The following is a 15226-nucleotide window of genomic DNA, read 5'->3' as shown; positions in this document are numbered from 1 at the left end:
TAGAGGAGACTGGGCTAGGATCTTGGAACGGGTGATATGGAGGTCACGGGTCTCAGTGACTCAACAGAGCAGGGTTTAGAAGGCAGGAGGGAGGGGGAGGGGCGGCAGGATTATGGTGAGGGATGGAGGGGGAGGGCAGAGCTGGCTCAGGGAGGACCAAGGGGCAGGCCTGGGAGTGAGCAGGAGTGGAAGCAGGGAAGGGAGTGGTAGACCCCTGCAGGAAGAGCCCAGGGTTCTGGAAGGAGTGAGGGGTGTGGGGGGCATGTTTCTGCTCAGTGAACAGAGGCCTGGAGAATCAAAGACTCCCAGAAGCCCAGACCAGGTCAGTTCATCAAGGAAGGCTCTCAGCAGCCCCCTCCCCATCCTCTCGGATTACACACTGGTGTTCCCTATTTCAGGCCCTCGCACTTGCCAATGGCCCAGCCTCTCCTCCCCTCTCCTGCCCCCACTTTCCCCAGGGAGGGACAAACACACTTGATATATGAAGTGTTTCCACCTAGACGCTTGGGAATCCCACAAAGGCTTCAGTGTGTGACAGCCCCTCCCCCTTCCTCCCCCAGCCCTTTCCTCTCCTCCTTCTGTCTGAGAGTCTGGGAATGCCTCATTTTCCTGGGGGTGTCACAGAGAAGGAGGGACATGCAGTGGTTGGGGATGTTCCTGGGCCTCTTAAGCCCAAGATCGGGTGGGCGAATGTGGTGAGTGTTGGGGGTACAGGGTGATGATCGCTGGCTTCCCAGAGGCTGGAGGGGCTTGGTTTCTACGACTGCCTGTCTGCCCACCCTGCCCACCTCCCTCCTTGCTGCTGATGCCCCATCCATTGGCCCAGGGGAGTGTTGCACACCCCCCTTTCCTCCACATAGGAACCCAAAGGAGAGAGAAAACCAAATTGTCAAATGCTCCCTATGTGCTAGGCATTGTGCTAGGCCGTTTTACAAAAATCATCTCAGCTCTTCCCTGGAAAGCGTGTGAGACTTTACAGCTGAAGACACAGCGAGGCGAGTATGGCACACTGATCAAGACCATGGACTTGGATGGCAGACAGACCCGGGACCAAATCCCAGCTCTTGGCCTCATCAGCTCCGTGAATGGGGCAAGTTTCTTTTTTATTTGATTTTATTATTATTATACTTTAAGTTTTAGGGTACATGTGCACAATGTGCAGGTTTGTTACATATGTATCCATGTGCCATGTTGGTGTGCTGCACCCATTAACTCATCAGGGGCAAGTTTCTTTACCTCTCCTCCCCCAAGCCTCAGTTTCCCCGTCCCTAAAGGAAGGATGTACAGCCCTCCACAGAGTTGTTAGAAGTATTAAATAATATGGGTATGGTGTCTCACACTTGTAATCCTAGCATGTTGGGAGGCCAAGACGGGCGGATCACAGCCTGAGCAACACAGGGAGACCTCTTCTCTACAAAACATTTATAAATTAACCGGGCATGGTGGTGCATGCCTATAGTCCCAGCAATGTGGGAGGCTGAGATGGGAGGTTCACTTGAGCCTGGGAGGTCGAGGCTACAAAGAGCCATGATCGTACCACTGCACTCCAGCCTGAGTGACAGAGCAAGACCCTGTCTAAAATAAAATAAATGATATTGGCTGGGCGTGGTGGCTCACACCTGTAATCCCAGCACTTTGGGAGGCCAAGGCAGGTAGATCATTTGAGGCCAGGAGTTTGAGACCACCCTGGGCAACATAGCAATACCCCATCTCTACCAAAAATACAAAAGTTAGCTGGGCATGGTGGTGCATGCCTGTAGTCCCAGCTACTTGGGAGGCTGAAGTGGAAGAATCACTTGAACCCAGGAGGCAGCAGTTGCTGTGAGCTGAGATCGCACCACTGCACTCCAACGTGGGTGACAGAGCAAGACTTTGTCTCAAAAATAAATAAATAAATAAGACATTGTTCACGAAATACCTGGCAACTGGCATTGGTAGGTGCTGAGATTATAATTGTTGCCACAGTCCCATCCCCATCCCTGGGCGCTCTCTGCCAAGGTCTGTCTCAGAAGGCAGGGGCTGTGGGCCCTGTGGCGTAGGCTTGCCCCTGGAAAGCGGGGTTGGGCAGAGGAAGCACCTGCAGGGGAGAATGCCAGTCCCAGGAGCCCTCAACGGAAGCACAGCGACGAAGGCGATGGTATACTTGACTCCAAGAGCCTGAAGTCAGGGGGTGCGGGGGACACAGACATCCCCCCTCCCACCCACAAGCAGGGGAGGATCCCTGACATCGCAGTGGGTGGTGGCTCTGGCCCAGGGCTCCTCCTCTGACTCAAGGAGAAGCTGCAGCTGGCCTTCGGCCACACCAGCCACTTACACGGCCCTCACACCACCTGTGTATATCACTCTAACTCCTCGCCGCCAGCGGTACAGTGAAGAGGGGAAACAGGCTTATGTGGGTGTTGGGAATAACGTCTTATGTGTGAATGAGCCAGTTCGCGTTGAGCCTGCAAGCGCAGGCACCCGGCACCCATGTGGGGAGTACACGTGGGGTGTATGTGCCTTACATTTTATTTCTACATGTGAGGGTGCATGTGTGTGTACATGCTTGTGGCCGCACAACTCTCAGACCCACCCTGGGGTCTCCGGGTGCATATGTGTGCCATGTGCCAGGATGTCTGCATGTGTCCACGTGTGTGACTGCTTGTCAAACAAACTCCCTGGAGCTGGGGCTCTGCAGGAAGGGTCAGACAGCAGTCTGAGACACTTTTCATGTGTCAGGAAAACCACGCTCCCCTTTCAGGAAGCCTGCCCAAGGAAAATAAACTAGCCCAGCTCCTGGGGCAGAGGGGGAGGGCGCAGGGGGTGGGGAAAGAGAGAAGGTGGCTGAGATGGGTGGCGGGGGTCACAAAGCAAGGCCGTCAAATGATGCCCCTTTGACCCCACTCCATCGACCCTCCTGGAGACCCTCTTCCCTCAGCTTTGTCCTAAGGGGGCTTTGTCCTCTTTCTCTTCTTCAGGCTCTGCTTTCTCCTCGCCATCTCTCTTCTGTCTCCACAATTTCTTCTCTGCCTTCTTTTTCATTTGCCCTTCTCCCTCCATGTTTCTCTCTCCTCCCAACTCCCATTACTTTGCAGCTGGCGGCCTGCCAGTCACCTGTCTCCTTTCTTATCTCCACTGCGGAAGCCAAAGCTGTGGTCTACCTATGAGAACAGGTGGTCAGAAAATCCCGCAGGCCATGGTGCAGGTTTTTGTTAACTTTTATCCTTCGATGCCAGGTTGGCTGCAAGTCTCTGGCTATTACCTCCAACGTGGAGGTGATCTTTTATTCACCAATTGGCTGATTGATGGCATCCTTTATCTTATATTGATTAAGCACCTGGTTTGTGCCAGGCTCTGTGGTTGGCTCTAGAGCTACCGTGGTGGGCAATAAGCGGGAGAAATGAATGGGCTCTGCCTCGCAGAACTTTCAGACTGATGGGGAGTCAGAAATTAGTCAAAGTCACACACAAATGTAAAAGTAACTTAAGGGCTGCAGACAGAGGGGTAAATACCTGGATATAAGAGCCGCTAATGAGGGAATTAACATGGTCAGGAGGATGGGAAAGGTTTCCTAAGGAAGCCAAGGTTGGAGGGAAAAGCAAGAGTTAATCAGGCCAAGGAGTGGAGGGGGTGAGTATGAATGAGGCAGCTGGTGGTAGGCAGAGGGAACAGCAAGTGAAAAGGCCCTGAGGCCAGAGGAACAAAGTCCATTTGTGTAATTGAAATAAGGCCTGGAAGACAGGGGGATCTGGATGAGGCTGGAACAGTAGCTACGTTAAGGGTCATTCATCACCACGGAAATCATCTTGATTAAAAAGCCAATATGTTTTATAAGTGTGATCTATTTTATAATTTTTGGTTTTAGAGATGGTCACTGTCGCCCAGGCTGGAGTGCAGCCTCAACCTCCTGGGCTCAAGCAATCCTCCTGCCTCAGTCTCCTGAATAGCTGGGACTATAGGCATGCTCCACCATGCTCAGATGATTTTTTTAAATTTTTGGTAAAGATGGGGTCTTGCTGTGTTACCCAGTCTTGTCTTGAACTCCTGGCCAAAAGCAGTCCTCCCACCTCAGCTTCCCAAAGCACTGGGATTACAGGTGTGAGCCACTGCACTCAGCCCTATAATTTTTAGAAGTTAAGAAAGTATAATTTATCTTTTTTTTTTTTTTTTTGAGACCGTGTCTTTGCTGCCCAGGCTGGAGTGCAGTGGTGCAACTGTGGCTCCCTGCAGCCTTGCTCTTCTGGGCTGTGGTGATCCTCCCACCTCAGCCTTCTGAGTAGCTGGGACTACAGGCATGCACCACCGCGCCTGGCTAAATTTTCTTTTTTTTGTAGAGATGAAGTTTTGCCATGTTGCCCAGGCTGGTCTCCAATTCCTGGCCTCAAGCGATCCTCCTGTCTCAGCCTCCCAAAGTGCTGGGACTAGAGGCATGAGCCACCATGCCCGGCCAGAAAGTATAAATTAATCAAGAAGTTTTAAATAATTTTATGTATTTTTCACCACAACACCCTCCACACATATTTGGGGAACAACAGGGCACAAAACTGGGCAAGAGTGGAAAATATTAATACATGGTCCACATAGGATGCTTGGTCCACTTATAATTCCCAGGATCTGTGCAGATTGAGGCCCATTGTGCTGGAGAAGAGAGGAAAGGAGGGAATAGAGCGTCACCCCAGGGTGTTGCGGGGGCCTGGGTCAGACAGAAGAAACCAGGCTGAGCCCTGTTCTATACCTCCCCACTCAGACTCCCACACAGGGTCCCTCCCACCGCAGGGTCTGACCCTGGCCCTCTGCCATGCCCACCATGTGCTTGGCCCCTAACAGCTGGGGTGGCTTGTGTTTAGGGAGGGGAGAGGAATGAGACAGCCAAGCAGGGAAGGGAGAAAGCAGCATTCAAGTGCTACTCAAAGTGGGGCCTGTGCACCAGCACCAGCAGCATCACCTGGGAACTCACTGGGAATTCCAGTTCTTAGCCCCCACCCTAGACCTACTGATCCAAAATCTCTGAAGTGAGGCCAGGCTTACAGCCCCGTGTGTTTTCACAGGCATACCAAGTGATACTCAGGCACTGCTAAAGTCGAAGGACCCACACTGGAGAGGGCAAAATGTTGGAAGTGCTCGAGGCCGAATCAGCGACAACAGGAGTTGAGTCCTTCATCCAGCTGTCATCTGTTGCCACCTCCTCTATGTCACCCAAGCCATTTTCACGGAAGCCTTTCTGTTGGAAAGGCACAGAGATGGACATGACCTGGCTCTCTTAGGCCAGCCCCTCTTGATTCTCTCCCCAGTCTCTGTCTAGCCTCTTGTTCTGGGTGGGTGGAGAGTACCCCCCTCATTCTCGTCCATGAGTGTGGGGATGGGAGAGGAAGCGTCTCAGGAGGGATGTCAGGCAAGGCTTCCTGCAGACCCAGCTGTCCCTTCCAATCCACATCCCACCCCCCCACCCAACTCCCTCACAACAAGCACACCCAGCAGCTGCAGGAACCACCCTGGCCCAATGCTGGCCCCAGTGTCCCCAAGCTCAGGGGAAGTGGAGTTCAACCTGTTCTTCCATGACTGCCCCTCCCAGGCCTCCCCAAGGGACCCAGACCCACCACAGCCTGAACCAAGACATCTCTTGAACCCTTTTCTCCCTCCCCTCAAATACCCCCTTCTGAAGGGCATTGGGAAAAGCTGCCAAAAGTCAGGTCCTCACCCGACATCCCCCAACCTGAGCCCCAAACCCAGCTCCTCAGGTCACAGCCACTCCTACCGAACACCACCCCTCGCTGTGGGTGGGATCTCAACGCCACACAGGCCAGGCAGCTGCCTGGACCACCTGCCCCAGGAGAGACCAAATGGAAGGCCAAGAGGAAGGGCAGTGGTGGGGAGGCTCTGGGGGAGAGGAAGCGGGGGCGAAAGGGCTGGGGCCAGGAAGTCTAGGATGTGGGAGCTGGAAGGGATCTGAGGGATCAGCTCATGACTTTTACAAGCTCAGAGAGGTTGTGTCTTGCTCAGTGTCGCACAGCAAATTGGTGTCAGAGCCCAGCACAAACCTGATCTCCCAGGCCAATGCTCTTTCCAGGCCTCACCCAGAGGGGAAGGGTAGCCAGGGGTAACTGTGCAATGAAAAGCTGCAGCCTACACTACTGCAGCCCACGCCATCACACAAGATCTTCCTCCAGGGAGCTGCCCCAGTAGACGCCTCATTTCTTCTCCTCTATCATTCATTTCACTACTCACAACTGCCTAGAACTTGATCCATTAGTTCATCTCACATTCACTCCATCTTTTGTTTTTGTTTTGAGACAGAGTTTTGCTGTCGTCGCCCAGGCTGGAGTGCAATGGCACAATCTCGGCTCACTGCAACCTCCACCTCCCGGGTTCAAGCAATTCTGCCTCAGCCTCCCAAGTAGCTGAGATTACAGGCATGTGCCACCACACCCAGCTAATTTTTTTGTATTACTAGTAGAGATGGGGTTTCACCATGTTGGCCAGGCTAGTCTTGAACTCCTGACCTCAGGTGATCCACCCACCTTGGCCTCCCAAAGTGCTGGGATTATAGGTGTGAGCCACCACGCCCAGCCCACTTCATCTTTAAAACTCTCTGTGTCATAGGAGAAAGGGAGAGGGAGAGAGGGAGAGAGAGTGTGTGTGTGTGTGCACGTGTGTGTGTGTGTGTCCTGCCTTCACCATCAGATGAGAGGGTTTCTTAGACAGAGGGTATGCCTTTACCATCACACTAGGCATTCCTAGAGGACAAATGGTGTCTCCCTTCGGTTGGAACAGGAGCTTCCTGAGGGCAGGGACTGTCTTCCCTACTAGACTGGGGTTCCCTGAAAGCAGGAGCTGAGCCTCCAGAATTTTGTGGGTCTCCTTCCCACCTCTGCAATTCTTTTCAACTGAGACAGCCCTGGTGTTAGACTTTAACAGGAGGGGGCCCTCAGAGTGCCTGGTTCAGAGACCGCCTATGACAGAAATGCCGCTGGCATTTGAAGCCACTGGGGCTACCACCTCAGGACATGATTGGGGATTCTCGGACAGCTGTTATTCTTTGCGCATCCCGAGATTTCCATTTGTTGTTGCAGTAATCACCAGCCTTGGTGTTCTGTGGTTCCTGCTCCACCAACCCTCCAGGGAAATCCTCTCTGAAGTTTTGAGGAGAACTCACCATACCTAAGCTTACCCTCTGAACAAAGGGAGGCTTGTGGAAACAAGGGGTTAGAGGAGAGGGTTTTCTTCCTCTCCTTGGCCAAGGCTTCTGGGGATGGCTAAGGCCGATGACTGTCTCTCCAAAGCCACCCTCCACCCCGCCCGTGTCCCGCGTTGACCTTCCTTCTAATATACCAGCCCGAGGTCACACCTTCTCCCACGAAGGGTTGGACTGCAGTTCAGCAGAGGCCGTCCAAGCGAACCCTCTCTCTAAGGAATGGTCATGGCGTCTTCCTCCCTGTTTCCCAAACGGGGTGCTGGGATTTTCGTCACAGCTCCCAACTTTCCCAAGTTCCAGTAGAATTCTGCCCGGAACCTTTCTGGTGTCATCACCCTGTGCATCGAATAGTCTTAGCTCCCAGCTGGAGATGTGGCAGGGCCTGAGTGAGAGCAGTAAGTACAAGGGGACCTCAGCTCTGTACCAGATGTACCAGAGCAGCCCCCTACAGCTGTCTACCACACGGCGCTGGGCCTGACAGGAGACAGGTCACTTCCAAGATGGCATCCTGAGAACACACATGTAACAGGCGGGCAAGCGGTGCCTCCTCTGCCACCCTCCATGGCACCAAGTTAGAACACTACTATGAGGTACATAGGACAGACCCGATGCCCATCTGTGGATAAAGGAAGTAAGGCTCAGAGAGATTAAGCTGGGCTCAGTGGCTCACGCCTGTAATCCCAACACTTTGGGAGGCCGAGGTGGGTGGATCACCTGAGGTCAGGAGTTTGAGACCAGCCTGGCCAACATGGTGAGTGAAACCCCGTTTCTACTAAAAATACAAAAAAATTAGCCAGGTGTCATGGCGGGCACCTGTAATCCCAGCTACTCAGGAGGCTGAGGCAGGAGAATTTTTTGAACCTGGGAGGCGGAGGTTGCAGTGAGCCGAGATCGCGTCATTGCACTCCAGCCTGGGCAACAGAGCGAGACTCTGTCTCAAAAAAAAAAGAAAAGAAAAGAAATAGATCCAAGGCCCCATGCTATTCAGAAGAGCTGGAATGCCATGCCAGGCCTACATTTGGTTTCAGTGTCACCACCCTTTGTGCCACATCTTACAGCAGTGCCAGCTTGGAACCAAACTCAGGCCCCCAGACTCCCAGCCTACTCCCAGGAGCCGTGTGAGTAGTTGAGCAGGTCATACACTGCACAACCCCAGGACTGTGCTCCTCACATTGAGGTCAGGGCAGATGGCGTCCCCTGTAGCTGTTGCAGGACATGACCCCCATGGCTCCATGTGGAGGTCCTGCCTCCACACTCAGTCCTCAGCTCTCTGTGCACACATTCAACACTTGGGCCACACAAATCCATCCCCTCCTTCTCCTCTTCTCCCACTAGCCAGAGCAGCAGGCAGCAGGAGCTTTTGGGGGCAGGTGGGGATCCCTGAGGAGTGTACACACCCCTCCCAGGACCACCATGTGCTCCCTGCCTCTCCAGGTAGGAGCGCTTTCTGCCAAACCTCCCCATACCCCCAGCGCCCCCTCACTGTGCCCGCACCCCTGCCTCCACACTCATTCCCACACACATGTGGGTACACACACCCACACACACATGTGCACCATGCGAGTGAAGTGCAGGGCCCCAGATCTCCAAGCTCCTGTCTGAGACTCCACCAAGCAGGGGGCTGGGGGCTGAGGGCTGAGGGCTGGGGGCTGGGGGCTGGCCTCCCTTAGCAGAGCCCCCTCCCCCTCTACTCGTGTGCAGGGCCCTGGCCCCTCCCGGGGAACAAGGCTGGGATTAATAAGCGGCCTGGCTCCCTCCCCTAATGGGCTCCAGCTGCACAAACATTCCCAGAATTCAGAGCCGGCTCTGTCTGGGGCAGCCCAGGCCTCAGCCCCAGCATTCCTGGCCCCCTCCCCCCCAGGCCTGGGACAGCTGCTCCGGAACTCCAGCAACTGGCTGGGGATCGAATCCCAATTCAGCTTCTCCAGAAGTGGGGGGCAGTGGAGTGACTGGGGCTGGGGTGGGAGGCGAGGGGACGGGAAGAGGTGAGTAAACTCTGAAAGGACACCTCCCTACCTGCCCTTCCCCTGCCTGCCGGGCCCACCCCTCCCCCAACACTGCTCACACCCTTAGTCTAGGTGCCAGGGCCCAGCTTGGTCTTCCCTAATTCGTCTCACCAGGCAGTGCCCTTGGCTGGCAGTGCCCAGGAGGAGGTAACCCAGGCAGGGCTGGGAGAAAAGATAAACATCTCCCCTTGTGTTTTAAGAGATCCAGCTGGGTCTCCGTGGAATCTATGGCCTGGCAGCAGCTTAGTTTAAACAGATTCTTATCAAGCAGGGGGAAGGGGTGGCAAAGGGAGCAAGAGGAAGAAGGAAAGTGGGGGTTCTCACCCTCCCATTATCCACCCAGGAGTGACACTCAGGGCCCCAGTGGGAGGAATCGTAAGTGGACAAAGATGACCCCATGAGGTTGATGGCTCTGAACCTGTCTTCCCGGATCCCGGGCCACAGGGGTCAGTCATTCCGCTGACCCTGATCTGTCCTTGATCTGTTGCCCTCAGTTATGCCTGCCGTGGACATCAAGGGCTGAGGCCATGGGAGGAGTCCCATGACTCCTGTTGGTGCCAGGGTCCATCTGAGCAGGGACTGGTGGAGAGCACGCCACCTGACAGAGGTGTGTGCGGCTGTGTGTGTGCCTGCGTCTCCCTGGCCAAGTGGAAGCAGCTGAGTCAAGTAGCACGTGCATGTGGATGTGGCGGTGTGTGTGCATGCGCCAGTGCACATCAGCCTCTCTGTGTTCAAAAATGCCGTAAGCTCCACGCTCACTCAGAAAGGCTGCCTGCTGGCCACCCCTCCCCGAAGCTGCAAGTGTCCCTCCCACGGGGCATGTGCCAGAGAGAGGCTGAGAAGAGAAAGTAGAGGACAAACAAAAGAGAGGTCAGGCCAGGCGTGGTGGCTCAAGCCTGTAATCCCAGCACTTTGGGAGGCAGAGGCGGGCAGATCACTTGAGGTCAGGAGTTTGAGACCAACCTGGCCAACATGGTGAAATCTCATCTCTATTAAAAATACAAAAATTAGCTGGGTGTGGTGGCACATGGCTGTAATCTCAGCTACTTGGGAGGCTGAGGCAGAAGAGTTGCTTGAACCAGGGAGGGGGAGGTTGCAGTGAGCCGAGATCACGCTACTCCACACCAGCCTGGGCGACAGAGTGGGACTTCGTCTCAAAAAAAAGAGAGGTTGATGAGGCGAGAGCCCTGAGGGAGGCTGTGCGGGCAGCCGAGGCACTGACTTGGGAGTTAGGAAACGTAGGTCTTGGCCTCAACTCTGCCAGAGACCAGCCAGGACGTTGGATGTTTCACCTCCCTGATCAGTATCCTTCCCTTGAATAAGAGAAGATTGGACAAGAGTCTCTTCTGAGTCCCTTCTTGGATTCCACTGTGATGAGAGCTGGGTTGGGGGACACGGGAGGATGCTACATCCTCTCAGAGCTGCAAGAAAGGGGCTCTGGAGGGGCCACCAAGAGCAGCCTATAGGGACTGCGTAGAGGGTCCCTAGTCTCTCTGGCCCTGAAGAGGAAGTTGAGAAAGGGATGTGCTCCCTGTCTTGGGGAGTCCCGGTCTGCAGGGAAACCAAGTACACCACAACATGGAGACAGATAAAGGCAGATGATCTCAATTGGCGGCCGTCCTGGGTTGAAGGGGAAGAGGGCCACTGAGCCAAACAACAAGGATCTGTTTACTCTCTACTCTCTTTTTCACGTGTACACAGCAAACACATGCGGCCCCTCCTCAGGCCTCTCCAGGCCGAGGAATGCAGACCCGCCACTCCAGGTCTTGGTCCCCATCAATCACACTGCCCATGCATGTCACATCACCTGCTTCCTCGAAGTCCTGCCATTTCCCCATGGAGGCACAGAGGGAATGACACTCTCACAACATTTGAGCCCTTTAACTCATCATTGATCTGTATCTCCACTCCCCACCCCACCCCCCAGCTATGGGACCAGCTCCTGAGTTGCAGAGAGATGGTGAGGTGAGACCTCCTTTGCATACATGGAGAAACTGAAGGGCTCTGGGTGGGACGGGAACTCAGGAATTGGACCCCATTTAGGACTCTATCCAAGTGAGCCTCATCCAGCTGTTCATCTGGCATTTCGTGAACACCTACTTTGTATTGAGGCTTGTGTTATTAATAGAAGCTGAATAATACAAAGAAATAACATTTCTCCCAGGGGTATCAAATCAGAGGAAAAAAATCCTTCCCACAAACCAGAGGTGGACTGGAATCAACCCTAGACTGACCAAAGAAACAGAACTACCAACATGCTATTGAATTTTAGAGCTGTTTATGTGGGCACCAGAGAAACAGCAGACCAGACGCCTGAACCTCCCAGGCTGAAGCTCTGGACTACAAAGCTGTAGACGCTTAGCAGGGAAACAGGAAGAGGGAAGCAGCTGGCCATGGTTGCGAAATTCTGAGGTCTAGAACCCTAAGGCAACAAACTGAACCCATAGCCTCTCTCCTCTACTCCCCACTTCCTTCGTTTTTCAGTTATCTATTGAGTAAATAATCCACCCCAAAACTGAGTGCTTACAACAATACAAGTTTTTCTTTTCTTTTCTTTTTTTTTTTTTTTTTTTTTTGAGTCTTGCTCTGTTGGCTAGGCTGGAGTGCAGTGGCGTGATCTCAGCTCACTGCAACCTCTGCTTCCCAGGTTCAAGCAATTCTCTTGCTTCAGCCTCCGAAGTAGCTGGGATTACAGAGGCATGCCACATGCCGGCTAATTTTTTATTTTTTTTTTAGTAGAGACGGGGTTTCACCATGTTGGCCAGGCTGGTATCGAACCCCTGACCTCAAGTGATCCGCTCGCCTCGGCCTCCCAAAGTGCTGGGATTACAGGCGTGAGCCACCATGCCCAGCCAATAATACAAGTTTTTCTTTGCTCACAATTCTACAAATTGGGCAAGGTTCAGCGTGGACAGCTTGCCACAGCGGTTCTGGAGCATCCAAGATGCTTCACAAATATATCTGGCCCCTCTGCTGGGATGGCTGGAGGAGAAGGGGGCTGGCTGGGGCTCTCTCTTTTCCTTCATAGTCTCTCATCCTCTGGGGCTTCTCCCTTGCTCTTTTTCCCTATAGCTCCCTCTCCTCCAGGGTGGCCAGACGTCTTTACATGGTGACTGGCTTCCAACAGGGAAGAAGTAGAAGTTAGGTCTCTTAAGACCTAGACCTCAGGTTGGGCGCAATGGCTCACGCCTGTAATCCCAACACTTTGGGAGGCCAGGTGGAAGGAACGCTTGAGGCCAGGAGTTTGAGACCAGCCTGGGCAACATGGCAAAACCCTGTCTCAAAAAAAAAGAAAAGAAAAGAAAGAAAAATTAGCCAGGTATAGTGGCACAGGCCTGTAGACCCAGCTACTCAGGAGGCTGAGGTGGGAGGATCACCTGAGCCTGGGAGGCAGAGGTTACAGGGAGCTATGATCACACCACTACACTCCAGCCTGAGTGACAGAGACCTGTGTCAAAAAAAAAAAAAAAAAAAAGACCTAGACCTCACCTGTCAGGGCATCAGTGTATCAGTGTTGCTGCCACCATTGGTCAGAGCAAATCACAGGCCACCCTGGATTTATTTATTTATTAAGTCAGAGTCTCACTCTGTCACCCAGGCTGGAATGCAGTGGCGCACTTGGCTCACTGCAACCTCTGCCTCCTGGATTCAAGCCACTCTCATGCCTCAGCCTCCTGAGTAGCTGAGATTACAGGTGTTCACTCCCACGGCTGGCTCATTTTTTGTATTTTTTGTAGAGACCTATTTTTTGTTGGATTTTGTCATTTTTCGTATTTTTTGTAGAGATGGGGTTCACCATGTTGGCCAGGCTGGTCTCAAACTCCTGAACCCAAGTGATCTACCCGCCTCGGCCTCCCAAAATGCTGGGATTACAGGCATGTAATTAGGCGCCCGGCTCCACTCCGGATTTAAGGAGAGAGAAAATGCACTAACGGAGCAGCATGCGCGTGAGGGGACGGCATTGCTGGTGGCCAATCTTCGCGGACCACCCCGCCATCCCCCTAACTTGGCTCCCCTTTTGTTCCTCCTTGGCACACTGAAGCACTATCTCCTCTCTGGAGTGTCGTCCTTCTTCTTCTCCTATACCCCATGTCCAGTCAGCCCTCAGGTTCTGTTATTGATGCCTCCTCCATGTCTCTCAAATCATTCTTTTTCTCTTTTCTTTTCTGTTTTCTTTTCTTTTCTTTTTTTTGTTTGTTTGTTTGTTTTTTGAGACAGAGTCTCGCTCTGTTTCCCAGGCTGGAGTGCAGTGGGGCGATTTTGGTTCACTGCAAACTCCACCTCCCGGGTTCAAGCAATTCTCCTGCTTCAGCCTCCTGAGTAGCTGGGATTACAGAGGCATGCCACCATGCCCGGCTAATTTTTGTAGGTTTTTTTTTAGTAGAGATGGGGTTTCACCATGTTGGCCAGGCTGGTATCGAACCCCTGACCTCAAGTGATCCACCCGCCTTGGCCTCCTAGAGTGTAAAATCATTCTCACAGTCACTACCATCCGCTGTTACCCAGAATACTCCACACCTTCCTAAAGGGTCTCCTGTTTTCACTCCTGCTTCAATACCATGTTGCTTTTCAACTTGCAGCCAGAATGAGCATTCCAAAGGCTACACCTGTGGGGTGCTGGGTGGCCGGGGACAGGAGAGTCAGGGGGACTTGTGCTTCAATATGTGCTCTTTTGTACCATGTGTGTACCTTTGCAAAAACTAAAATGACTTTTAGGGCCTGGTGCAGTGGCTCACACCTGTAATCCCAGCACTTTGGGAAGCCGAGGCAGGAGGATCGTTTGGGCCCCCGGAGTTTGAGACCAACTTGGGCAACACAGGGAGACTCTGTCTCTAAAAAAAAAAAAAAATCATTTAGGTTATTTTATTTTATTTTATTTTTGGAGACAGGGTCTTGCTCTGTCACTGAGGCTGGAGTGCAGTGGCACAATCTTGGCTCACTGCAACCTCTGCCTCCTGGGTTCAAGTAATTCTCATTTTCAGCCTCCCGAGTAGCTGGGATTACAGGCATAAGCCACCGCACCCAGCCTTACAAAATTTTTTTTTTTAATTAGCTGGCCATGGTGGTGTAGTCCCAGCTACATGGTGGAGGGAGGGTGGGGGCTGATGGGGGAGGATCACCTGAGCCCAGGAGGTCAAGGCTGCAGTGAGCAGTACATCACTGCACTCCAGCCTGGGCAACAGAGGGAGACCCTGTCTGAAAAAACAAAACAAAACAAAACCCCACACACACAAAACAATTGACTCAAAATCAAATTTAATAATAAATAAACCAGATCCTCACTGTGTCACTCTTCTACTGGAAACTCCTCAGTGATGGTCCATGGCTCCTGGGATAAAATGCGGACTCTCAATGGAGCTTAGATACCTTTCAAGGTCTGCCCTGCCTGGCCCTGCAGGCACTCTTCTCAATTTTGCGCTCTATGTTCCAGTCGAGCTGAACTTCCCTGAATTTCTTGCATTTCCTTGAAAGTACAAATGCTCTCTTGCTTGCAGCTTTTGCACAGGTGACTGCTCACAACACTCTATTCTTCAGGTCTCGGCTCAGGTGTTTCCTCCAGGAAGTCTTTCATGGTCCATAAAGTTGGGGTTTGATGTCTCTTCTACAAGTTCCCATAGTGCCCTTGACTTTTCTAGCATTCTGCTCATCACATGCTACTGTCTTTTTGTTTGTTTGTTTGAGACAGGGTCTCACTCTGTCACCTAGGCTGGAGTGCGGTGGCACAATCTCGGTTCACTGCAGCCTCGATCTCCTGGGCTCAGTTGATCCTCCTGCCTCAGCCTCCTGAGTAGCTGGGACTACAGGTGCATGCCACCACACTGGCTAATGTTTTGTATTCTTTTGTAGAGACAGGATTCCACCATGTTCCCCAGGCTTGTCTCAGACTCCTGGACACAAGGGATCCACCGGCCTTGGTTTCCCAAAGTGCTAGGATTACAGAAATAAGCCACTGTGCTGGCCTGTTTTGTTTTGTTTTGTTGATACAAGGTCTCATTCTGTTGCACTGGCTGGAGTGCAGTGGTGCCATCATAGCTTGCTGCAGCCTTGA

Source organism: Nomascus leucogenys, chromosome 19, assembly GCF_006542625.1.
Source record: "Nomascus leucogenys isolate Asia chromosome 19, Asia_NLE_v1, whole genome shotgun sequence".
NCBI classification, from domain to species: Eukaryota; Metazoa; Chordata; class Mammalia; order Primates; family Hylobatidae; genus Nomascus; species Nomascus leucogenys.
The sequence above is the reverse complement of the archived record's forward strand: the minus strand, read 5'-3'. Positions refer to the sequence as shown.